The sequence below is a fragment of the Pteronotus mesoamericanus genome, unplaced genomic scaffold, assembly GCF_021234165.1.
Source record: "Pteronotus mesoamericanus isolate MK-2021 breed Mesoamerican mustached bat unplaced genomic scaffold, CSHL_Meso_final scaffold_582, whole genome shotgun sequence".
NCBI classification, from domain to species: Eukaryota; Metazoa; Chordata; class Mammalia; order Chiroptera; family Mormoopidae; genus Pteronotus; species Pteronotus mesoamericanus.
Genome location: NW_026555323.1, coordinates 2997796 through 3022524, shown reverse-complemented (window position 1 = coordinate 3022524; position 24729 = coordinate 2997796). Strand labels below are relative to the sequence as shown.

General features: G+C 59.2%; 1 protein-coding gene across 1 annotated transcript in view; it reads left to right on the top strand.

Moving 5' to 3' along the window:
• Window positions 1–24729, top strand: part of KLF13 (KLF transcription factor 13) — a 42841-nt gene that overhangs the window by 1795 nt on the left and 16317 nt on the right. The gene's annotated exons all lie outside the window — the stretch shown is intronic.

The window sequence follows — 24729 nt, the reverse complement described above, 5'->3', positions numbered from 1 at the left end:
TGGCACCTGCAGCGGGGTGGGCGGCCTGAGCCGGCAGCCTGGCGGCCGCGGACCGCCCTACACCCCAGGGCGTCCCTTCCCATCTCGCGGGCCCTTGACCTGCCGGTCGATTCATGTGGCTGGTGGCTTCTTAAACACAAATGTGGGAGGAAAACCTTTTTTAATACATGGCAACCTTTCTGCCCCAGTTTGGTTGAAAGAACCGTGTATTTCCTCTGCGCTCACGTGAGCCCTTCGATGGCACTTAACTCGTCCACATTTCGGGCGAGTTCAAAAACCTGTATACTCACGCTGTTTCCTTGTTATCAGAGGTTTCGTCTTCTCATTTGTGAAGTAGTTCACAGGATGACTCAAGAACTGATGTAAAAATTACAGCCTTCTCTCGGTTTAATTGGTACTGAGCGCATCCGAGGTCTGCAGGCGCCCGGGACCGCGGGTCTCGGAAGAGCCTTCCGCGCGGAGGGCTGCCCCCGCGTTCTGGGCCCGCGCCGTGGCCCCCGCAGGCCGCGTGGCCGGTGGGGGGCCCAGGCTGAAGGAGGCCATTTGTAGGCATTCTGAGTCAGAATTCAGGCCGTGTGGACCCAGGTGGGGGCGGGGGTTAGTGTCGGGGTGTGGGTTCAGTTTAGGAACGTCACCGCAGCGGTGGGTGTGGCCTGGGGGAGGGACCCAGCCCCGCGCCGAGGCCGGCGGGACCTGAGCGCGGGGGGCGGGGTCAGCACTTGGGGCGTGGCCGGGCCGAGGAGCGCTCTGGGGGGCGAGGCCCCTGCTGGGCCAGGGACTGAATGGTGAGAAAATGTTTGTGCGGTCAATTTCACTGTGGCCTCACGCCGCGTAGCACCGGGTCACTGAATTCGAGAACTGTGGAGGGGCTGAGGGGCGGGGCTCGCCGTCGTGGGCGGGGCCGGCTAGGCTGGGGGTCTTCAGGCCCGGGATGGCTTCCGAGGTGGCTGCTCCGCAGCCCTTGCCGGGGCCCCTGGGCGTCAGTCTTGGGGGTGCCTGGAAACCCAAGGTGGGCAGGAGAGGGTGGAACCGGCTCCGCGGGGAGCCGGCCCCTCCCTTCAGGTGTGCAGAAATGCCAGATCCCACCCCCAGGGCCGCTGCGGAGCTCCAAGTCTGCAGCGCGCAGGTTCCCGGCGCGGCCCTTGGAAATGCAGAGTCCCGGGTCCCGGGGGCCGGCCTTCAGCCGAGCACTGCAGTTGGCGCCTCAGGTGACACTGGTTCGGAACAGAGAGCCTGCCTCGCGCCAAGAGCACGTGCAAAAATGGAAGCCCATTTCCAGCCCCCGCTCGGGTGTGCAGGGCATAGGAACCGCCGTTTGAAGGGGGCAGCGGCAGGCCGCGGAGGGGAGAGGTCAGGCAGGCAGGCTGCGGGGGTGGCCGAGGGGCCAGGCCACCCAGGGGAGACCGGAGCAGCGGCCCCGGCTCTGAGGTGGCTGTGGTGTGGCCTGTGGGCTCCCCGCAGCGTTGGGGGGGGGGAGTGTCTCTGTAGGGCAGTGGTTTAGGTCATTCCGGGCCCTTCTACTCTGCTAGGGTCCCCCAGCCCCATAGCAATCCTATGACAGGGGGTGAATATCAAAACCACTTTAGCCAACACGCCTGAGAAAACAAAAACACAAACGTCTTTGGATCTCAAGCAACTTCTTGTGTGGTTGATGCAAACGCCCTGGCCCAGGCCTGGGAAGTTTGCTGAGATCGGCAGTAGCAGGACCAAGAGCAGAAGGGCTTTGATGTGAAAATTCAGAGACTTTCAAAGAAGGAAAGGCCTGGATCCTGCGAGGGCAGATGCGCCCCCCGCACCCCTCCCCCCAAACCCCAAGTCCTGAATCTGGAGACTCCTGCTTGTGGTCCGGAGCGGTGGGGCTTGCCGGGCCCCCAGCCGATGGCCGCTCAACCCTCCTTGGCAGGGACGCCCCCAGAATGTTTCTCCCTGTCCATCCCCACAAAGAATTGCTTTCAGATGCCCTCTGGGCCCCGTTTCCCCTGCATTGCCAGGTGGCCAGAACGTTGTACCCTTGCACACAGCTCCAGGGGTCTTGCTGGCGAGGTGGGCATGGGGTGGTGCACAGCCCCTCCTGCCTGCAGATCCCCTGGGTCACCTGCCCTGTTTGGGGTTGGGGGTGGGAAGCAGAGTACGATCGCATTCTCTCAGCCGTTTCCTGTTATAGTTTGGGTGGAGCTCATCTGAAACTTGTCTTTACCCACTGAACGAGGGGTTCCATTGTGCCAGGGGTGGCGGGGGCAGGGCCTTCAGGCCTCCTCCCCCAACACAGACGCGCAGGACCCCTCGCAGGTGCCCCCGGTGCCGCGGCCTGGGAAAAGCAGCCGGGCAGAGTGCAGGGCGAGGGGCTGGGATCTCTCTCCCGCAGGGCAGAGCCGGGCTGGCCAGGGGCCAGCACTTTGTCTGGGGCACATCCAGGCCGCCGGCTCCCGGCCCTCTCCCACACAGTCCCAGGCGGCCAGGGGGCCCCGTTGTGAAACTCCACAAACAATGCAGAAGTGTGTGGACAGAATGTGCAAGCCTTCCCCTCCCCTGGCTAACCACGTCACCCTATGCCAGCGTGACTCTTCCCAGCCTTCTAATGGGCTTGCGTGCATGGGTGTGCTTCCATGTGGGCCTTCACAGAACGCTTTTAGAGACGGCTCAGTTGGCTGGCGCGTCGTCCCATACACTGAAAGGTTGCAGGTTCGATCCCCGGTCCAGGCGTGTAAGATCCCCAGTCCGGGTGCCTACGAGAGGCAACCGATTGATACCTCTCTTTCCCTTCCCCTCTCTAAAAAGCAATGAAAAAATGTCCTCTGGTGAGGATTGGAAAAAAAAAAAAAAAACAACACACGTGTAGGATCCTGGCAAACACATTTCGATCTCAGCCTTCTGTTCTCTGTGTTTGCCTAACGAGGTACCGTCAGCCTTTTTCCTGGCTGCATAGTGCTCCGAGGTGTGGCTCCACCATAGCTACACAGCCTCTCAGCTGTTGAAAGTACAGCCACGTTGCCTTTCCCTATCAGCCGGGGCACAGGGGCCCTGGTGTGAGTCCCGGTGCAGGGCCGTTGTCATTTCTGTAGGACTGAGACCTGGTGGTGCTGACAACAGTGCCGACAGCACTTAGAAAGACACATGAGCCCTGGCTGGTGTGGCTCAGTGGATTGAGCGCCAGCCTGCGAACCACATCGGTCCCTGGTTCGATTCCCAGTCAGGACACATGCCTGGGTTGTGGGCCAGGTCCCCAGCTGGGGGCCTGCGAGAGGCAACCCATAGACATCTCTCGCACCGACATTTCTCTCCCTCCCTTCCCTTCAAAGAAATAAATAAAATCTTAAAAAAGAAAAGACACATGACTTTTTTTTTTTTTTAAAGGAAATAGATGTTCTTTGTCTCCCTGCTGCTGAGGTTCCTGCCTTGTCGCCGCCTCGCCCTCATTTTAAACTTCTCCCAGTTCTCATTTGCACGTGGGAGACCATCAACCACCACCAACAAAAGAGCTCTTCTGGCTGTTCCTCTCTCGGCCTTGGGACCTGCTGTCCTGCTGGCTTTTCACGGCCTCCCCTGGGCCCCGCCTGGGTGGGCGCTCAGCCTCTGAAGGAGTGAGGCGAGGCCTCCCGCCCCACCCTGGCACAGCTGGCACGGGGCGGGGCTCCAAGATGCTCTTTGCGCCCCTCCCCCTCTCCCCGGGCAGACGGTAGAGGCGAGCAGTTGACTTCCTAAGAGTGAGCTCTACGTATCAGGGGGCTGTTAAGGCGTGTCCCGTTTGTGCTCGAAGAAGGCAGTGAAAACTAGTTTCTAAAATAAAACTTGGTAGAACGATAAACTCAGCTCTCACAGTCGTACCTAACACGTCCACGCTGCTTGCAAGGGACCAGGCATTGTTCTCCTGGCATAGGTTATACTAAGCCATTTAATTTTCCCCAGGGTGCTGTGAAATGGGCACCATTCCTTTTTCCTGGTTTTTGGATAAGGACGCTGAGGCTCCGCTGCGTTAAGAAATACGCCCAAGGTCACAGAGCAGATGAGGCGGGAGCTGGGATTTGTGCCTGGGCGGCCACACTTGTGTGCTTGGGTGTACCCGCTGTGCCTCCTGCCACACCTGTTCGGACCTGTGTTCCAGGTGAGCGAGGCTGTATTAGAAGCCTGCCTGTCCCCAGCACACTGCTTCCCCCACAGATTTCTGTCACATCTGAAATGTAACGGAGTGAATACTAGTACTGTGAACGCTCATAGACTTTTCTCGATCTCTCAGTGAATATCTGGCCACAGCTATTTAGCCTTTCCTCCCTCCTTCTCCCTCTCTCTACGTATTGTCTTTTCTCCTGTCCCTGCCTCTTGTCTCTCTTTAAATATTACATATTAGAAAATGTGTCATACACAGTCCATACCTGGTGTCCCTAATGACTCCCAATGAGCCACATGGGGCCCAGGATCCACTGAATCACACACCGCATTGGGTCTTCCTTGCTTTTATTTCATTTCATCGAGCCTCGTCAGATCTTCATCTTTGGTTACATTGCCGTTTTAGGGACCCAGGATGGCTGTCTTGTAGAACGCCCCACCATCTGGACTGGTCTGGTTGTTTTTTTCATGACTAGATCCAGTTTAAACAGTTTAGGGTCACAAATACAGGGGGCGGTGGTGGGGACACATGGTGTCGCGGTGCCCGTTGCTGGGTCACGTGGTTAAGGCGGCGTCTGCCAGGTTTCTCCACTATAAAGTCACACTCTCCTCTTGACAATTAATGAGTAACTTGTGGGGTGACACCCCGAGGCTGTGGCTTTTGGAGGGCCCAGGTGCTTCCGCGCCAGGTGCCATGTGGGGCAGGTGCGGCGTCTGTTCTGTAGATTCTCAACTTCCGTCCGGTCCACCGGGGAGATTTCTGCTTCTTCCACCTTCCCTTATTGGACGAGTGCTGGGTTTTCTGGGTCTTGCTGGTGGAAATTTTTGTAAAGCCGAAGGACAAGTCAGGCGAGCCTGAGGTGTCCCCCCAAGACGCCCTCATTTTGCTTTAAATGGAAACGTTTCCGGGTGGCGTTTATAGGCAGCGCAGAAGGCGGTGACGGGTGTGTGCTTGGTCAGCCCACCCAGGCTCTGGCTCTGTGGCCGCAGGTGAGCCGCCTCGCAGGCCTGGGCGTGGCCCACAGCCGGTGGCACCGTGAAGGTCCTGGTGGGTTTTTTTTCATGCTTTCCAGAAAAAAAAAATTGATCTGAGCCCACACACCTGAGCCTGTTTGCTTCCCCTTTGCAGCCCCAAATGGGATTATTTTCTTGAAACTTCAACTTCCTGTCTCGACGGGAATCAGCCTCTGGGTGTTCTCTCCAGCCCGGCAGTTGGGAAGCAGCCGCCCACTGGGGCTGGGGCGGGTGCGGGAAGCCGCGCTCTGGGTCACTGTGCTGGAGACTTGGATGCTAACTCCTTCCTCTGTTGGTGGTAATTTGACACTAGACACTTAATGTAAGACAGAGAAATCCTCACCCAACCCAAAGCTCTGCCATCTGGCTACACACACACACACACACACTCTCACACACACACTCACGTGTGCGCGCACGCAGTATCTTCTTGTTCATTGTTGTGGCTGAACTGAGCACCCACACCTAGAATACATTTATGGGGACTCTGTGACTTCCGGGTCATTTGTTCAGTTCTCGATCTTAGGGTCCCCCGTCGGCGACCGCCCCCTCCCCTCCCCCGCCACCCTCATGGATCTGCTGTGCATAAGGCAGGTTTCTTGGAGGCAGTGAGTTCTCTAGGCTAGAATGGAAACTGGTTGCCTGCCCACCACCCTCTCTGTCCGGCCAGTGCCCAGCCCGGCGGCGTCTCCTTTTCCCCTGGGGGTGCGTCTGGGTTGGGGGGTCTGTTTACCACTCTCCTTTTTGAAGTTCATCCCACAGAGACACTTGCTAACCAGGAACTTGGCCACACTCCGTGGCCGGTGGCCAGGCTGTCCCAAGGTGACCTGTTTGCCAAAAGCACTGAGGCCTGACGCCTCAGATTAAATGTGCCCGTGCCGCCGCCGGGGTGTGGCCTCGCTGCATGCCCAGGTGACCTGTGGTTGCCAGCACAGTGCACAGGCCTGTCCCCTTGGAGCCTGGGGCTCGTCAGGAAGAGCTTTGCAAGAAACAGGGCCCAAGTTAAAAATCAGTCACTGGCCCGCGTGCAGGGCTCAGCGCCTGTGCTGGTCTCCTGTTTCAGAAGGAAGCTGGGCGTGGAAGGAGGCGAAGGGGCTCGGAGGAGCCCAGGGGGCTTCCTGCCGCCCACCATGGGCCACCACGCAGACATGGAGGGGCTGGGTCAGCAAGGTGATGGCTGGGCAGCCTGGTGGGTGGTCCCGGGCCCAGGGCGAGGCCTCGTTCAACAGACCTGCCGTCCTTCCCCTCTGCACCTGAAGGACCTAACCCTGCAAATTCCTCTGCTGAGCCGTTCGCGTGTCCCCAACTCTTCTTTCATTGCGTCCGTGCTCATTTTTAAAAAAAGGATAAAGAACTGGGTTTCGGGCCAGAGGTAGAAGCTAAAGTTAATGGCTGATCGAGTGTAGAGGGTTTTGCAAGGAGGTATTGGGAAAGAGAGGAAACAGAAGAGGCGCACTTGAACCTCATCCCTCGGCCCTTTCAGGGGGGAGGAGAGGAGGCCCAGGGGCCCAGGCGTGTCCTTGGCATGCAGCGATGTTTTGCCTGGGCCGCTGGCGGGCGAGTGACTCCAAACCACGTCTGGGATCAGGGAGAGAGGGTCTGGGAGCTGGCAGTGTGGGCGCACCCCAGGCGTCTCAGCAGTTACAGGCCCTCGCACATTTTGGGCACGTTTCGGCCAAGGCACAGAGGGTCAATGTGAATTAGTTACCGAGTTGCCGCTGCTGCAAAGGGATCTCAGCGGCTGCGTGAGAAGGATGGGCAGCCTGGCTGCTTAGCAGGCGCACTGCGGCCCTAGTTCACGCACTGCGGCCGGAGTCTGCCTCCCTGACTCACGGCCCCCCGTCCTCTCCCCACCCGGTCCTCTCCCGCGGGCAGGCTGAGTAACCCGGGCCGGGCGGGCGGGGACTCAGGCCGTGTCCCCGCCTGTTCAGACCCAGCAGGCCTCTGGCTCCTCGCAGGCCTGCGCGCTGAGGTCTGTGTGCCCAGCAAATGCCGTTTTCTAAAATTACCTCGGCGCTCGGCCTCAGGCACCAGGGGGTTCTCTGGGCAGCACGGAGGGGCCTTGCTGGCTGCCTGCTTTCCTCGCGGTGAAACGTGGTCGCGAGCGTGTGCGTGCGCGCGCGCACGTGGTCTGCCACCCGCCAGAGCCCGGGACGGTTGCTCCTTTGGAAAGCAGCCAGTCGTCAGGCATCTGGCCAGGTGGCGCAGGGCTGTTGTTTCTGGGCGACCCCCAGTGGGGCCTGTGACCTGCCCGAGCACAAAGGGGCAGGGTGTGGCCAGCTGCGAGGGTCGGGCTGGCCTTCAGGGTGCAGCGGGGCCCAGCGCAGAGCTGGAGGTGCGCATCCCCGGTCCCCAGAGGGGCCCGGCCTCCTGCCCCGGGCCGGCCGGCAGCCTGGCGTGGCGTAGGGCCTTGGCGAGGGAGCACCAGGTTGAGCTTTTGTCTGCCCAGCGGAGGGTTCAGCCAGATGCACCCTCCCTCCTCCCCCTCTCCTCCTCCTCCTCCCCCTCTTCCTCCTTCCTCCCCCTCCGCCTGTCTTCCCCCTTCTTCTTCCTCCTCCCTTCTACCCCTCCCCCGCCCTTTCCTCCTCCTCCCCTTCCTGGCACTCCAGGAGCTGAGCGCGTTTTTTTTTTTTTCCAACCTGCCTTCAGGGGTGTTCAGCCCTCAAAACTAGCCTGGGGTGGGCCGCTGGGAGCAAGGCGGGCGGTGACGACACCTCTCCTTTGTGCGGCAGCCTGGGCCCGGCCCGGGAGACCCGGCGGGGGCGGGGGCGGCTTCCTCCTCTGGGGACGCCCTGGCAGGCTTCCCGCGGGGTGCTGGATGGCGGAGGCGGCCTGGTGGCTGTTCCCGGTCAGCCAGCATCCTCCTCCCGCAGAGCAGAACGCGAGGTAAACATTGGGTCACCTTGGCAACCGACGGGAACTGGGGCTCCAAGCGCTGGTGGCGAGAGAAGCGCTCATTGTCTCTCCCGTTTCTGGGATGGGGTTCTATTTTCATTTTTTAAAAAATTAGCTGGAGTGACTACAGGACCGAAATGCCTGACCCAGTTCCTATAATTTCTTAATACACATTTATAGTCCCCGTAGGAGGAGTGTGTCTTCTCTTCCCACGGTTCATTGACTTTTTCTCTCCGACTGTGGCGAGGCCCTGGTGGCCGGGCGGGGGCCGCAGGGAGGGTCCCAGGCTGACAGCTGGCACCAGGCAGGAGCGCTGGCCGGGGTCCCGGCCCGGAGCGCGCCGTCAACACCGTGCCAGGGTCGGCCTGGCTTTTGAGGCTACGTTACATGGAAAATTTGGGGGAGGTGCCTCTCTTATCTGGGGGTGCTCCGGTCCCCTTGACTGGCGCTCCAGAAGTCGTCTGGCCCGTGAGCCTTTCTGAGGCCAAAGGGCGCTCTCCCTCCCTGTTGCCAGATTCTCCCGGGAGGCCAACGTGCCAACTCACTTTTACACCTTGGTACAAGGTGACACTTGGGTGTTTGCTGGTACACAGGAAAGGGTCGCTTAGGGGCAGCTGGGGCTGGATGTGCCCTCGGCCTGCCGCCCACCCTGGCAGCTACCTGGGTGCGAGGGCCCTGACTTGAGAGGGGACCAGCCAGGTGGGGTCCCGCGGAGCGTGCGTGCGCGTGTGTGTGTGTGTGTGTGTGTGTGTCTACCCTGTAGGTTCCGCCTCAGGCCCTGCCCTCCCCCTGGGGTGTCCACCCCCCTGTAAATGGCAGGGCACAGTCTACTGTCCCCAGCTAGGAGGAACCAGGCGAGTATTCGAGAAAGCTGACTTCTTTCCTTTTGCCACCGGTAGAGCTGACCAGGTGGCCCTGGCGGGTGGCTTGTCCTTTAAACCGCTCTGCAGAGCTACAGCCAGGCCTGTATCGGGGTCCTGTCTTCCTCGTGGGTCCCTTCCCGTGGGACACTGGCGGGCTGCCCTCCTGTTGGGGGGCGGGGCCCTCGGCCTCACCGCTGCCACCACCGCGGGCTCCTGCGTGGACAGCATCTCCCTGCGCGGCGGCCATGATTGCCGTGCAGCAGGGCCCGCCTCCCAGCACCGAAGGAAATGTCCACCACACCTGTTGCCTTTATTTGGGGGCGAGTCCTTGGTGTTGCTTGTTCACGGGCGGGACCTCCCCGCCTTCCCAGGATTGCCCAGAAAGCACTGGGCAGCCTCCTTGTCACCCGGCCTCTCTTCCTACAGGACCCCTTTCAGGGACGGGTGCAGATTTGGACTTTTTGGTGGACGAATGTACTTGGTGTGATGTTGACGATGTTGACGAGGTTGACAAGGACCCCTGGCTGTGAGTGAGAACCCCGTGAGCCCGGCTTCCGGTTCTCATCTGTCACGCAGGTCGGCGCGCTGACCTCGGAGAGACACAAGTGAGCGGGAGGCGCCCCGTGAGGGAGGCCGGCGTGCGTGGCCTGCAGGGCGCGCGATGCGGCGAGGGGCAGGGGTGTATGTGTGGTTTGATGTGAATGTGTGATGTGAGTATGTATGTTGTGCGTATGGGTAATGTATATGTGACGTGTGTGCCTGTGGAATTGCGTGGCGTGTGTGTCCACGTGTCTCACCTGCCACGGCAGCATGGCTCACAATCCCCCAAATGAACAGACATTTCGGCTGCCGTCTGTTTTGAAAAGAAACAGGCAACTAGAAGTGACTTACTGTTTTTCCAATTACAAGAGCAAGTTCATTTAGAAAGTCACAGAGGGCGTTGACCCCAGCGGCTGGGCTGCGTGGGCCCAGGAAATAAGTCACAGCGCAGAAGAGGGAGGGGCCCCGGCAGCTTGGGAGCGGACAGGCCCAGGTAACGAGCCTGCGGGTGGGGGGTTGGGGGGGAAGGCGTGGGCGTGGAGAGCGCCAGGAACTAACTGCTTTTCTGAGGCAGGTGCGGGCTCAAGCTGGGGGCCCTCCAGGCTGTGCAGCGCGGGTGGGGTGGCGTCGTCGCAGACAGCGTAGCCCCAGCTGTGTCCCCGCCTCTGCTTCTCAAGTCAGGTCTGCAGAGAGGCGCCTAGGGAGGCGCGAGAGTGGAGCGGGCCGACCAGACGCGAGGTGCGCGTCTTGTTGCTATGGAGACCCCCTGCCTGCGGCTGCGCTCCGGGCAGCGGTGGGCCTGTCTCAGGTGAATCTCGTTTGTCACCAGGTAACGCGGCCTCCCAGGGACCAGCCGTTTATACCTGGCCAGACTCAGAAAGAGCAGAAGCAGCCAGGCTGGAACCTTGATGGTCCTGGCCACCTGGAAGTGCCACCTTCCTGAGGTGGCAGGGGCAGCGCTTCCTCCTCCTTCCCTTTGGCTCTCCCCGTGGCTGTGCCAGTCCTGCGGGGCGCCGCCACTCGACATGGAAGGACTTTCTGGGTCCAGCCAGGGGTGCCCCGCAGCTCTTGGGGGGGGCGCCCCTGCCCCCGCAGGGACGCCCAGGTGCCATGGTGGCTACCTTACGAGGATCCTCTCCAGCTGGGGCCCACGGGGATCCTGATTGCAGGAAACGTGCTCCAGCAGACCCCTCACGCCCCTGTCGGAGTGCCTTAGCGTCCGCGCCCGGGACCCCCGCTCGGGACTTCAGTTGCTATTTTTATAACTTTCCGGGGCCTCTTCGGCTTCTGCGCACATTCCGCTTCTAGTTCGCAGGACTCGTGTCTTTCTTGAAGGTCGGGCCACGTGCGGATTTCCCTCCACCCCCGTTTTTTCTTTCTTTTTTTTGGGGGGGGGGTGTTCTGTTTGCTGAGGGTTGTCTGCAGCAGGGAAGCGGGGCAGCGTCCCCACCTCGAGGCCGGCCTGTCACCTGTCGGACCCTCTGTGCCCCCTCTCTGCTTGCTCTCTATCTCCATCTTAATGTGCTCAGCACTAGGACGCTTCCTGTGTGGTCGGAGCGCAGGTTTGGGCCTCCGGCATCTGTTCTGAGCTGACCGCGGGCCCCTGCTGGCCGGCCCCTCTCTCCTGGCGTCGATGGCCCTGGAGGACGTTTCTGAATGTGCAGGCCTGCGGGGACCGAGGAGGACACCGAGGCCTGCGTTGCCGTGGACTCTGTCCTGTGGCCTGGCAGGTTTTCTTTCTTTTCTGCTGCGAGGGTCCTGGGCGTGAGAGACCCCGGACCCGGCAGGCCGTGGCGGCCCCACGCGATGTCCTTTGGACCTCCTCGCCTTACTCACAAGCCCCGAGGGGACTGTCTGTCTCCAGGGCGCTCACCGGCGTGGAGAAGGCGAGGCGGCCTGAGAGGCGTCCACCTCAGTGGGGACCTGAGCGGGAAGGGGCTTCAGCCAGCAGGAGCCTGGGTGCTGTGGCCCTCAGCAGGGCGTGTGTCACCCGCCTGTGCTGGCACCCGTGGGGCCACAGGAACGCAAGCTGGGTTTCACGAATCAGGGGGCACTTCCAACCACAGGAAATGACTGGGGAATGTTTTCTGCTTCTCTGCCCGCCCCCCAGGTCCCCGGGCATGCGCCCTGGCATTTGGGGGTGGGAGGTTCTCACTGTGGACGATGGAACCTGGCAAAGGCCAGGCTGGCCCAGGGACACTGTGGATTCCTAGGTGCAGGATTAGCTCCCTTGGGTCGGCATGGGAAGCGCCAGGCACCTGCCTTCTGTTTCCCTTGAGGGCCGGTCCCCCCATCCAGGGCCCACGCCGAGCTCTGGGGTCCTGCACGTGGTTCGCTGGCTTTCATGGCTCGTCCTTGGGAAATACCCGGCTACCGTCTTCCCCACCCCCAGTTTCCTGTGGGTGCAGTGAAGTGAGGTGTCATGGTGTGTTTGGTGTCTCCCCTGCCAGGGGACAGGGCCACCAAGCCAAGCGTGAGGCCCACACCTGCTAGGTACATACTTGTTTCTGCACAAGTGACCGGCTCCCTGGGACGACCTTGGCCTTGGGGGGCACTCCCTGCCCCAGTCTGAATGTCTCTGCCCCCCCACATTCATGTGCTGCAGCCCTAGTGCCCGGTGTGATGTGTTAGGAGGCGGGGCCTTTGGGAGGTGACTAGGTTATAACAGGTTCCAGAGAGTCCCCTCCCCCGTCCTCCAAGTGAGGACTCGGAGATAGGGCCCCGGCTGTGAGCCAGGAAGAGGGCCTGACTGGGCTGGCGCCTTAATCTTGGACTTCCCATCCTCCAGAACCAGGCGCGCGAAAGGCCTGCTGCTTGTTAGATACGCCGGCGGTGGGATTCGGGGACAGGCTGAGCAGACTGAGACAGCCCCCAAGCCCTTGGGGCAAACACCCCCCACGACTTCCCAATGCCCTGGGGTTGGTGTCTGGAGCTGGAGCTTCCTCCAGCCCCGCACGTAGGGGGTGCGGGGGCGGGGACTCATGCCCCACCCTCACCCCTGCTGCCTGGGAAGATGAGGCCACCCCAGGCCTGGCCCCACGGCAGCCTGTGCGTGGAGGGTGGCCGGCACCTGCTCCCGCCCCCTCACTCACAGCAGGGCAGGGGGCGGTCAGCAGAGGGGAGTCCGGAGGGTCTTCCTTGTTGCCATCGCTGGCACGTTCAGGCCAGGGTCGGGGCTCAGACCTGGGCATGCATCCGGCTGGCAGGCGCTCCGGGTGGGGGACTGGGAGGCCAGGGCAGGGGCTGGAACCAGCAGCAGCTCAGGCACTTGCCAGACGTGACCTCTCAGTGCCCTGGCTGATGGCCTTCGCCTTGTGTGGTGGCCTGCTTTTGCCCCACTGACCCGAGGCTGGTCCACGGCCGGGGCGGGGGGGCACCCCCTTCTCTGTCATGAGACGCTAAGGCCCCTCCCAGGGCCGGGCCTGGAGGGCACACTAAGAGTGTGGAGTCTGGGGTCTGCATTGTGGGCTCCCGAGGGGAGGGAAGAGGCGGCTGGGGGTCAAGGTGACAGGGACGGCGGGCTTGGGGGCCGGCCCGGCCAGGGGCACCGTGTGGACCTGCGATTGTCGGGGGTCAGTGGGCAGTGCCGGGGTGGACTGATATGGGGTACCTTGGAGGTCCTGGCTCTGGCCGGTTCTTTTATCTCCAGAGGACTTGGTGTCTGAGGACAGCGTGTATGGCCCTGTCCCCATGTGCCACCCGCGGGCTCGGAGGCCTGTGCCTCTCACCCCGCAGGTCCTGCTGCTCCACCTCTTCCTCCTCCTGTCCCACCTGGTCCCCTGGTGTTTCTGAGCCTCCAGGGTGGGGCCAGGCCGGGGACCCCCAGCCTCCCCAGGAGGCGACAGCGCGGTGCCCCAGGGTTCGCTTCCGGGCTGCCTTTCCTCCTTCAAAGGCATCGGCGTCAACTGGAAGAAGAAATGAAAACGCCACCTGTGCCCCAGACACTTTCAGTTTTAGACCCTGAGCCGTTGGGCCCGGACTCGCCCCTCACCCACCACTCCGCACCCCCACCGCCCCGGGGTGGGGTCACCAGCCAGGCTTCTGAGGTCGGAGGTCGCCGCCTGGAGCAGTGGCTTGGGCAGAACAGCAGGGGACAGGGCGACCTGGCCCTACCCGCCAGCCTTCAGTCCGGGCTGAGGTGGGGCCACATCTGGGTCAGGGGGCGCCGAGCCCTGTAGGTGGCAGCTTTTTAGGGCTGGACAAGCCAGGGTAACCGGGCAAGGAGCTGAGGCTCGGACACCTTCTGGCACCGGCAGGTGACCCCACAGGCTTCTGAGGAGAAGGCTTCTGTGGCCGAGTCTGGGGACCACCTGGGAGGCCAGGGCCACCAGAGTGACCAGCGTCTACGCAGACTGCGCGGGGCCTCCCGGGGGTTGGAACTGCCCCTCCGGGCCCCGGAGGGCTTTCCGGGGCTCACGGCTCCCGGCGCCCTCGCCCCTGCCAGTGTGAAGCCGGGCATGTGCTAACGAAAAGCAGGTTGAGTTCAGACGTCCCTGAAATGCCCCATAAGGCCAGGCGGCCGAGCAAGTGATCGGCCCTGCACCCTTGGCCGAGGCGGAAGCTCTCGGAGACGCCCTTGCAGGATTTGCGAACGTGACTGGGGGTGCCGGCTCTTCTCCACCAGGCGAAGCCCGACAGAGAATCCCCCAACCTCCCAGGCCTTGGAGTGAGGTGCGGCTCGTGGTCTGGGCTTGAGCCCGCACGGCAAGTACAGGCTGGGAAGGGAAGGGTCTGCCCAGGTCACAGTGGGACCCTGCACGCATGTCTCACGTGAACTGCTTTCCTGGGCTGGGCAGGCAGGTGCCTGTGCCTCTCAGCTCAGGCTTCAGGGGGAAGTGGGCAAAGTTCCAGGCGAGGACACACCCCCTGGTTTGTGTTTTCACGGAACTGTGTCTCCCAGGGTGTCGGTGGGGGGCTGGGGAGGGTGGGGAGAAACAAAACCCAGGGCTTGGTGCCTTGCACCTGTAGTGAGGACGCAGTGTTTAGAGAACGTGGTTTCAGGAGGCAGGTGGCTTTGGTCCGGGTGCAGAGCCAGGGCACAGAACCCAGGCAGCCGTTTCAGATCGATGAGGGGTCTAGCTCTTAGAGACTGTTCTGTAAGAACGTAACAGTCACCACGGATAACATATGTATATGTATTTTTTTTTTAAATAGTTTTTCCCTTTTTTAAAAAATTGATTCCAGAGAGGAGGGAAGGGAGGGGGAAAGAGAGGGAGAGAAACATTGATGTGAGAGAGAAATATCAGCTGGTTGCCTCTTGCACGCACCATCTTTGGGGACTGACCGCGCAACCCAGGCCTGTGCCCTGACCAGGAGTCAAACCCGTGACCTTTCGGTTTGCGGGATGATGCCCAACCCACTGAGCCACAGCAATCAGGGCTCATGCTCTTTGTAACATGTTGGTGTTAACAGGTAATTTTCCTTTACGATTTCATCTCTGCCGTATTCACGAGAACATACGTAACGGCTGCCTGTGCATATTTTAATGCAAAATGTGGGGCCGCCCCACACAAGTCAGATTGTGTTCTGTGTTTTCCCGCTTGAACACCCCAGTGTGAACGCAGCGTCTGACCGGCTTTCTGACCTGGCTTGTCATGTCTCTGGCGACAAGGCCCTGTGGCCAGGTGGCCGTGGCACCTGCAGGGACTTGCTCTTCTGGAGTGTGGCACATGACGGTCACAGAGCGAGCTGGTCCGCATTAGGGTCTCAGCGCCAGCGCCTGGGAGCTAGCAAGGGAAGGCACGCTTTGGGGCACAGCGCCTTCTGGGAAGGGAGAAGGAGCGTGGCACCCACTAGCCAGGCAGGGGAGCGCCCAGCCCGGCACCCTGCGGCAGTGGGTGGGTGTTATTAGATGTCCAAGGGTTTTGCAATGAACCCAGGTCGCTGGTGGAATGAAGTTGACATACGAAAGGCCCCAGACCCGCTCTCACCTCAGGACCCTCAGGCTCCCCTCTTGTACCCCCACGTCCGGACCCTCAGGGCTGGAGGGTGCGTGGCCAACCTCGGACGCCTGGGGGTCCCCCAGTCCAGGGAGCCGTGAGGTTTTGTCAGAGCAGCACCCAGCCCGGGAAGGCGGGCAACCGTGGGAGCTTTTCTTATCTTCAGGGCTGGGGCCGCGCCGGGGTTCCCACCCTTCTCCTCAGCTCCGGTGTCCTCAGGGGACCTTTGGCACCCCCTGAGGCACGAGGACAACTAGGGCGGCCCTGGACTCCGGGCCACGTCCCTCCAGCTCCCCTGGTTTGAATGCACAGAACTGGGGGCGAGGGGTTGACGGGGCCCCGGAGGTCGGAGCTTGCTGGAGATGTTCCCTAGAGCCGAGGCCACCCCTGGACACAATGTCCTGAGCCTGCCCGCGGGAGGCCGGCCACGCCCCAGCAGTTCCAGTCCTGCCCGGCCTGGTGGGGGCGGGGCCTGAGGCCCTTCAGGATGGTGAGATTAATGCTCAGGGACCGTGGTGTCGCGTGGTGGGGTCCAGTCCCCTGGCCTCAGTGGGACGGGCCTCTGGACCCCTGCTCTGTCCTGGGGACAGCAACCCCCCCCTCGGGGCTGGGCCTGTGCCCTTGCAGGCTCTCGTGTGCTTTGGTCGAAGTCTGCGTTCAGTCACGTGCATCACGAAGCCCAGCCGGGCACCCCTGGGAGTGAGCAGAGGGCCCAGGGCCCAGGCTGTGGCATCGAGACAGGACCCCAAGATCACTGGGCGGCTACGTGGAGGCCTTTGGGGAGGGCAGCCCCCGGCCACCTTCCCGTCTCTGCCTGCAGCCAGCGCGAGGCCTGCCCGCCGCGGGCTCTCAGAAGCCACACCCCGCCTCCCTGGGCCCGGGGCCCTGGCCTGGCCTCCCAGCCCCACCTGCCGTGGGTGGGTGGGCTTCCTGAGGGGGAGGCGGGGCTGCAGAGGGTGGTGCCGGGGAGCAGGCCCAGGGTGGCTCCACGTTCGCTGGCTGTGTGACCCTTCCTGTCGCTGACCCTCATGGGGGCGATTTCCTGATCTGTCACTTAAGACAGTTTTACTGGGTCTTCTTAAAAGGCCAGCGCCCCTGCACCAGAGCTGGGGCCTGAAGCCCTGGTCACGTGGTGCGGTAACAGGGGGTTTTACAGCTGGGGACGCAGCCCCGCCCAGGAAAGGGAGTCGGTACCAGGCGAGGGCCTGGGGAGCCTCCGTAACCTAAGCTGTAGGTGCCCTTCCCGCCTTGGGAGGGAAACTGCCGGGAGTCCCCATGGAGGGTCTTGGGCTGGCAAAGCCCCTGCCATCTGCCATGGCCCAGGGTCCGGCCTGGTCCCGGCAGGGGTTGGGCTGCTTCCAGATTTGTTTTCATTTTCAATTCCCTTTATTGCTCAAACCACCTCAGGGCCGCAGAAAACAAACCGTTATCCTCGGCTGACCTCGGATTCCTGGCCTCGATTGTTTGCCTTTTGCTAATTTTAGCCCCGATCATTTCCACCCTTATCCTCCCCCCAAAGGGAGACACAGACCCAGAATAGCTGCCGGGAAGGGGCCAGAGTTCCCACAGTGACCCGGCAGGGCGGGGGGGCAGCTCGCTGCGGCCGGGCCTGGGGGGCAGGCGGGGACCCCCAGCCGCGCTCTCCGTGAGGACGATGTGCCGGGAGGGTGCTTACGTGCAGTGAAAAGAGGGACATCTCTTTGGGTGTCTGTTTCTCCTTTTAAACAGAAACCAGGCTGCTTCTGGGAAAAAAAAAAAAAAACACCCCCCTCAGCCCTGCCTGGCTCACACACCCCTGGGAAATGGGAACTCCCCAGGGCTCCCAGACTCCAGGAGCAAGTGGGCATGCGTAGTCGGGGGGTCAGACGTGGCGCTCGGCGGCAGGGAGGCCCAGGAGACAGCGCCAGGCAGGAGGGCCTAGGCCCGGGCCCGTCGGCAGCCCAGCGCCGGCTGCTCTCCTGGGGCCGACGCCGGGCCTGTGTGGACGAGCTGGGCCCAGGCCGGCGGGCAGGGGAGCAGCCACGGAACCGAAACCTGGGAGGCGGTGACCGGGAGGAAATCCCGACACCATATCATTTTATCCATAAATATTTCAGCTCCTTACATTTTTTAGAAAAAGATTTTATTTATATTTTTGAGAGAGGAGAAGAGAAACATTGATTGGCTGCCTCTTGCACACCCCTAGCCGGGAACTGGGCCTGCAACCCAGGCATGGGCCCCGGCCGGGAATCGAACCCGCAGCCTTCCGCTCTGCTGGACGACGCTCTACCCACTGAGCCACACCAGTCCGGGCAGCGCCCCCCGTTTTTAAACCAAAGCCCAACGTGTCTACTGCTAGAACACCACCAATTAAACGTGGACTCGAGAAAGCCGAAACCGGACATCACCCCATATGACACATTAGAACTGAGAAGCGGTCCCACCTCCCTGTCCCATAACCTCAGGTCGGAAGTTCGCTGCAGGTGGAAGATACCCAGGAAAGAACCGTCTGTCAGTGTTGAATGTTCTGGACACAGACATTCATGAAACCAAAAGCCAGGCCAACAAAAGCAATCGAAAGTGCTACTGTCCCTTGGCACTGGGGGAGGGGGATGGTGAGGGGGTGCAGAGAGGAGAAAACAGCTGGTACACCTGCTCCCCAGCAGCGGCGGAGGGCCCGCACCGCCCCGGCTGCCCAAGAGGGTGACGCGGGAGTGTAGGCCCTCCGCTGCTGCTGGTGAGCAGGTTGACGCGGGAGCAAAGTGACTCTGAGCAGAGGCAGAGGCAGAGTGACACCTGCCCCGTTCTGTGAAGTAGTTAAAAATTTTATTAGTCCCCTGTGTAGCCTAAGGCCTGACTCGTCTGCACATTTTATTAAGATGAGCAGGTGTCTGGCTGGGCCCCTTCCCTGTCTCAGTGGCCTCTTTTGGTGGTTACTGCCTGCGTTTCCATTTCAGGGGTTCCCACGGTGGCAGGTGAGGAGTGAGCCCCAGTCACCTGCACCCCTGCGGGACTTGGACTAGATCGGCCTTCGGGTTTGAGACACGAGGCAGGGTTAAGGAAGTGCTGGTCATGGGTGACCCAGGTAGTACACAGTTCTTTGCCTTAGTTGCCTTTTTTTTAAAACAACTTTTTAAAGGTTTTATTTATGTATTTTTAGAGAGGGGAAAGGAGGGAGAAAGAGAGGAAGAGAAACATCAATGTGTGGTTGCCTTTCACACACCCCGTACTGGAGGAGGCCTGGCCCACAACCCAGGCATGTGCCCGGACTGGGAATCGAACCAGCGACCCTTTGGTTTGCAAGCCGGTGCTCAGTCCACTGAGCCACACCAGCCACACCAGCCAGGGCCTTAGATGCCATTTTTGCTTGGCTTTCTTGGTGCTGTTGTCCCTGACTTGTCCCCATGCCCCACAACCATGTGGCTTTCTGTTGGGAGTGACCTGCACAATGTTGTCATTAAGAGGGGGTACTCCTCTCTACCTCTGATGGCCCCTCCCCCAGACTGGTTGTCACTGCCGCCCTCCTGCCGATCGCGTCCCCTTTCTTGGAACCTGCACCTGTGCTTGTTGGTGGAGCCCAGAAGTGGGGGGCGGAGGGAGAGCAGGAGGCGTTGCTGTAAGACCTATGTGTCAGGAAGCGCCTTGCTGGCGGCCCAACACTTGCTTTGTGCCGGGTAGGTATCAAGTCACAGGTCTTGGGGCTTGAAGGTGGCACCGTGCTGTCCCGGATGTCTGACGCTGCCGCCCAGAAGGCAAAGCTGTTGTAACTCCTCCGCGCGGCTGCCCGACACGCTCTTTTCTCTGGAGCTGCGGGGCTGGGGGCTCTCCCAGGCTTCGGAGCCCCGGTTCCCACAGCCCGCTCTTGGGCGTGGCCACGAACACCCTGGGCCCCTGCGACCTGTGCTTGCACATGCTCTAGGGGACGGCCCACCTTGGGCGTCCTCAGGGCGCCCTGAGTCCATTTGATTTGGAGTTGGAGGTATGGGCCCAGTTGTTCTCTTTTTGTGCCTTTTCCTTCCCAGCATCCGTTTATCCATCTTTTCGCGCTGTTTTCCATCAGACTTCCTGAAGCGCCCCCGCCCCGCCCCCTGTGCAACCCAGAAATGGAGGTTTTGATCTTCACCATGGCTACAGCTGTGTCTTCATGTTGAGGATGGGTGACCGCTTCTCCCGTGTCACATGGCCTTGGTGGCCTCGGAGATGCTGCCCAGAGGCCTGGAGCTGGTTGGGGTCCCGGGTGCACCAGTGGGGACTCCGGCCCTCCGTCTCGGCCTGGGGGTGTCCTTCTGGCTGCGGCACCTGGAGAGCCGGGTGGAGACAGGCTGTGGCCGCACAGAGCGTGGGAGCCACTCCCGGAGCCCCTGTTCTGCCCACATCTGGGGTCCCCTGTTGAGACCCTGCAGCTCGCTGACCTGCTCAGGCAGTAAACGGGTTTTCAGCAGGTACCGGGCAGGCAGGGAGCAACTGGTGCAGACGCTGCTTCTTTAACTACCATTCAGCTGCCCCTGCCCCACTGCCACGGGCTCCCAAGCCATCGGGGCTCTTGCTGTGCCTGGCAACATGTGCTGCTTCTTTACTTTCTCTGCCGTCCTTCTAAGTGCCAGCTTCCAAATTATTATTGTCAACTCCTTCCCCTTTCCTTCTGTTCTTTCAAATCCCCCTTCTTCCTTTCGGAGGCGACTGGGGATGGGAAGTTGGTGACCCGCCATGTCTACCCTGAGTCCCTGTCTGGCTTTGGGACCAGGGCAGGGAGGTTGGGGAGAGAGGAGGGAGGAGGGGGAGGACGTCCCTTCCTCATCGGAGTGTCCCATCCCATGGCAGGCTCCTGCCTCCATCACGGGCTGCGCTGTCCAGGGCCTGCCCCTCATCAGCCAGTGCCCTTTAGTTCTTGTCCAGTGATGCTGTCCAGGAATTCCAGCCAGGGCTGCATGGAGCCATCTTCCTTTTTTTTTTTTTTTTTAAATAGTTTTTCAATGTTGGAAATACCATTTGCTTTATTGTTGTTGTCGTTGAATTTATTGGGGTGACATTGGTTAATAAAATTGTGCCCTGACTGGGAATTGAACCCCCGACCCTTTAGTTCGCAAGCCGGCACTCAGTCCACTGAGCCACACCAGCCAGTAATAAAATTGTGTCAGCGTCAGATGTGCAGTTCTATAATACATCATCTATATATTGTATTGTTCACCACCCACAGTCAGGTCTCCTTGGAGCTGTATTTTTAAAAAAGTTTTTTTTAACATTTATTTTTAGAGACAGAGGAAGGGAAAAAGAAAGGGAGAGGAACATTGATGTGTGAGAAAAACATCCCTTGGCTATTCCTTGCACGTCTCTAAGTGGGGACCTGGCCCGCAATCCAGACGTGTGCCCCAACCTGGAGTCAAATGGGTGTCCTTTCAGTTCTCGGGACAATGGCCAATCCACTGAGCCACACCAGTCAGGGCTGCAGCTGTGTTCTTGAAGTAACTGAAGGCAGATCTCAAGGAGAAAGAAGAGGGTCTAAATGTATAGGTATAGGTTCTTTTTCTCCATTTACAGGTCTTGACATGGAGAGTCTGGGGCTGGTGTGACACCCACCAGAGACCAGGGCATATTTTCTCTTTCTGTTCAGTTATTGCTGGCATGTGGATTCAGCTGCACTTTCTACCCTGTGATTGTGTGACTATTGCTGTTCCTACAACATTGGAACATACTCCAGGCAGGAGAAGGACTGTGAGGTGGGTAGAGGGGACACGGCCCTCTTTATCATGAAAATGCACCCAGCAGCTGATCCAAAACTCACTGGCCGGAATCAATTCACAAAACCAATCCTAGCTGCAAGGGAGTCAGGCAGAGAGCCCTTTTACCTGGCACATTGCTGCTGCAAACTGAAGTCGTGTTCTCTGGGCAAAGAAGACGTGGAGAATGGGTACTGGGCCAGTGGGCACTTACCTGTCACTGCCACCGTCTCTAGGTGGCTCCCATGTGTTTGTCCTCCTGGTGGGCAATCAGGGAAGAGTCCAGTTGGCAAAGGAGATTACTGTGTGAGACAGGGCTCCCAAAGCATTTGAGGACTTTCTCCAGCATTTACTTTCCCAACAAGGGAGACTGTATTAGCCATTTGCACTGTCTAAGAAATATTGACTTATGACTCAGAAATAAGCTATGTGGTCATGGCTGTCGTGACCACAAAATGTGAGTGAAATGGGTTTTCTGTAATTCATTGTCTGAACTAAAGTTATGTCTCCTTAGGCTCCTCTTGGCTGTGACAGTTTCCCAGGCCTCCCTTGTTTTCCATGACCTCAACTGTTTTTTGAGGGGGGTATTTTGTAGAAAGTCCCTCAGTTTGTAATTGTCTGATGTTTTTCTCTTGATTGGACTGGGTTTATGGCTTTGGGGGGAAAATACCACAGAGGTGAAGTTTCCTTCTCATCACATCGTATATCAGTGGGAGAACATCCACATGACTTACCACTGATGTTTATTTTGAGGCCAGGAAGTCTGTCAGGTTGGCTCCAGTGTTCCCGTGACCCCACGCCATCATTTTGTGTGTGTGTGTCTGCATGTGTGTGTGTGCGTGCGTCTTCCTTACTTGCTGGCATTACAAGATGCTTCAGGCTCATCTTATATTTGTCCTCCTTTATTCAAGAATCAGCCATTTCCCCAAGGAGCCCTGTTTGTTTGTTTTTTAAAATTGGGAAATGGTATTTAGAAACCAAGATCTGGGTGCTGTGTGTGCTCCTGGGTTGTTGCTGCTTCCAGCCCCTCCCAGAGGACAAAGCCAGGAGCCTTGTCTGTGTCCCAGCCTGCATATACACGCACCCCTTTCCCTCTCCGTGCATGTGAGCTAAGCATGAGTTCGCATGGTGTCTCCGACTCGACGGTAGCCCCACAGAAAGGACTCCTTCTCAGTCCCCCTTGCTGGTCTATAACCTCCTTCTCCACCAGTGGCCGTGGTTCCTACCACCTACTCCACCTTCACTGGTTTGTTCAGCCCCAGTGTGCATGTGACGCAGTTTTGGAATCTTTTACCCACACTCTCATGAGAAATGAGAACAGGTGCTTTGGTCTGCAGTCTTACTGGTTCCAGGCAAAACGTAGGTTTCCCAGATTACTTCGGTCAGCTCCTCCTCCGGGTTCCCTCCCAAGATGCCATGTCATACGTTTGTGGTATGGTCAGAGCCGGCTGTCCCAGTCTGCATTCCACCCGAGGACCCCACAACCTCCTTTACACCTTAAAAATCTGCCTGCATTAAAATGCATTCTTTGCGATACACACGTCTATGGGTTTTGATAAATGCGCAGTGTCCTGTCTCCACTACCCCAGGACCAGGCAGAATAGTCCCAACATCCTAAGATTATTCCTCTTTGTGCTCAGCCACTCCCTGATTCCCCCGCCCTTACCACTCATGATGTGTTTTCTGTCCTTACATTGTGCCTTTGACAAGATGTCACACAAATGGAGTCATACAATATACAGCTTCTTTGACTTAGCAAAATGCATTTAAGATCCATTGGTCTATGTGTGTGTAAGAATTAATAGCTCCTTTTTTTTTTTTTTTTGTCACTGAATTGCATTTCACTGGATGGGCACACCACAATGTGTTTACCCATTCAACTGTATAAAGTGTTTGCTGCCATCTTTCACTGATTGTGAATAGAGCTGCTACAAACATTGGTGGGTCACCCATCAGCACACCCAGTAAAGGCCTTGGACTGGAACTACTGGGCCATACAGTGAGTCTTGTTTGACTTTATAAGAAACCGCCAGACTATCTTATAAAATGACTGCACCACACTGCATTCTCTCATTATAAAATGAGCGTTCCAGTTGCTCCATCAACACTTAATACTGTCGGTTTTTGGATTTTAGCCATTCTCATCATCAGTGTATAGTGCATCTCGTTCTATTTTGCATTTCTTTACATGACAAACGTTGACTATTTTTTCACAGAGTTGTCTGTCATCTGTATATCTTGTTTGGTTGACTTCAGATCTTTTGTTCATGTGAAAAAGTAGGTGTTTGCATATTGCTGAGATTTAAGAGTTGTTTGTATAGTCTGTCTACGTGGTGCCTTCGCTTTTGATCAACCTCAAGTGAAGAACATTGTGATCCAGTGAATGAACCTGGATCCTTAACCGTGCATTCCAAACTCACGTCCTTGCCTCTCCTTGGTGCTTGAGGAAACCTCTGAAAACGCTGACTGAAATGTCACTCCTGGGCTGCCAACAGCTGTCAGGGCTGCCTGGGACTCACGAATCCCCAGAACGGGGCTGTTGATGGTTCGCTGACTCATGAAGCGGGACACCACCTGCTTCGAGACTGCAAAGGAAAGGGGGTCGCGGCTTGACGTGGCCCCTCCGCTCGGCTCAGGGAAGGTGCAGTGGAGTCCCTTTGGAGGCAATTAATGATGTGACCATCAGAAAAGGGAGGGAAGAAATAGAAACATCTGTTCTTTCCTTTTCAAAGACCCTGGCACAGGGCAGTGTAGGCATCTGGAAGCTTCGGGTGGTGGGACCTCGTATCCTTCTCCCTGCCTGTCCTTTGAGGGGACTCTGGGGTGTGTGTGTGGGGGGGCCTTGCCTGGCAGCAACCGTGGGTATTTTATTATCGCCATTTTAAAGGGGACCTTGGGAGTGGAAACTTCCCGGTGTGTTTTGTAACCCTTAGCAAAAGGCTGGGAAACACCTTTATGAAATTCCTGGCACGTGGTCTGCTGGCCCTTCCCCGGCCCGAGCGCCCACGCATGTAAGGTAGTGCCGCCCGACATCGCGCTCAGCGGTGCTGGGTTCCCGGGAGGCAGCCCGGTCCGCGAGCCAGAGTCCAGGGGAGGCTGTCACCGTTTTGTCACCGAATTTTGTAATGTCAATGCGTACACGTGGGTGTGAACCCACGTAACTCTGTGAGCTGCTGTGTTGCCCATTTGGTTGAAAAGAACAGCGGGCAAGACCCTCATGTACGAACCTGTGTTCCCAAGGTCCCTGCCGTGTTTGCTCCCTGCAGCCCTAGCTCGCACAGGTCCCTTGTGCTTGGGGACAGTGGGGCTCAGCCGCTTGGCTGGGCAGTCTGCTTTCTCCTGGGCTCCCGTGAATGGGGCGGCTTGGACGTGGGCCCCTGCCTGTGGCTTCAGAGGACACTGGCACTAGCTCCCCTGCTCATCCCCCCTTGTCCACCTGCCCCTCCCCCAGCCCTGAAGTGGGCTTCCAGTGCCGTTGGGGGTGACACCAAGGAGCACTGAGTCCCCCGCACCCCGCCTCGGGGTCCCGGGGGAAGGACGCAGAGCACAAGATGCGATGAAGGACAGCAAAGCTGTGAAGGAAGGTGATACCCCGGCCCTGGCAGGACAGGGGATGCTGAGCGACACCTGCGTTTCTCGCCGGCTCACGTCCCCGGTGGCTGCGCCCTTAGCCGCCTG